The sequence below is a fragment of the Meriones unguiculatus genome, chromosome 16 (assembly GCF_030254825.1).
Source record: "Meriones unguiculatus strain TT.TT164.6M chromosome 16, Bangor_MerUng_6.1, whole genome shotgun sequence".
NCBI lineage: Eukaryota > Metazoa > Chordata > Mammalia > Rodentia > Muridae > Meriones > Meriones unguiculatus.
In genome coordinates this window covers 30,859,997-30,861,467 of record NC_083363.1, presented here as the reverse complement: position 1 = coordinate 30,861,467, position 1,471 = coordinate 30,859,997, and positions in this window count along the sequence as shown.

The following is a 1,471-nucleotide window of genomic DNA, read 5'->3' as shown; positions in this document are numbered from 1 at the left end:
CAGTTATGTGATGTTTGGGATTCTGGGGACTCTTCAGGGGGTGTATAAATGAAAGAGCCCTGAGAGGCAGGGAGGGTTGTTGGTTGTTAGTTGATTGCTGTTGGCCACAGTTTGTTAAGAAAGAACAAGAAGAAATTAATAACCTGATGCTGAAGATCAAACTTGCCCCAAGGAACTTGACATCCCTAGTTAGCGGAAAGCAGTCTAACAATAGCATTGCTCCTATCCCCTTTATCCTCTTTTCTCTCCTAGCTTGTGTTAGGGGTTTGAAAGGGTGGAAGGAAAGGGGTGGAGAAGGGTGGAAGAAAAAAGCACCCACAGGGTGGCAACAGAACAGCTGCAAGTGGCACCCAGACGAGGGTCTAGGCAGAATGGAAATTTTTACTTCAAATGCTATTGAGAAAATGGCAGGGTATGAAGGGATGGATATTCTTTTTTCAAGATGGCAGCAAAAGAAAATTGTTGAGGCTGCTTTCCTGCTTTGCTCTCTAAGAGGGGATTTTTTGTTTTCTTCATCCCATGTTCTGCTTCAAAATGGATTAGGAGAATGGCTGAACAGTTGGAAAAATTGCAAGTGGAAATGGAGGAACCCAAGAAACAAATAAACAAACAAAAATGGCTGAAATGGGAAAACAGAAGTGTTCACTCTGCTCTCTCTTTTCTGAAAGGGTTGCAGAGTTGGTGGTGCAACTAGAAAAACTGTGGGTAGAAATGAACGGACAGAGCTAAGAGTTGTAACCCTTTCCATCTAGGTTCTCTGAGAACTCACAGTTGGAACACAGATAATTCCTGACTGTGGTGATTCCTCTTGTGATTTTCCAGGGTCATGGGGGTACACACACGCTCTGTGTCCAGTAGAAACTACTCAGTGAGGCCAGAGATATGGAAGCTTAGAGAGGGTTTAGCTGGGAAGCACAGCCACAGAGTGGAAGAGCTGGGAGTCTACTCAGATTTGTTCTAGAGTTTATTCTCTTGAACACTAAACTCCACAGGAGTTCATAGGATCTAGCCTATGGTACGCTATCCTGGACCCAGCATTCACCACACTCTCTAAATGACCAGAATGAGAACCTCAAGGAAGGGAGGAAGATGTTTGTCCACAATCATGACATCTAATCTACATAGCCCCTCATATTGGTCTTTCAACAACTTTCCTGTGCCCTGCCACCCACACCGCTCTCTATTGAGTATGCCCTGTCTCCACCTCATCCCTGATTTCCTGTCTTCATTTCACCCACTGTTTCCCAGCCTCCTTGTTCATCCCTTTATATTTTTTAAGTACTAACTAGCAGTCAAGAGCATGGGACCTGGAGCCAGACAACTGGGTTCTAATTTGAACTCTGCAGTGCATTCGCTGTGTTTGTGAACTGCCTACCATGATCAAGGCTGGATTGGTTTTGGACAGACAATTCCTGAACGTGGTGGTTTGTCTTGTGAGTTTTTCAATGTGCTCTGTATCTGCTGGGAACTG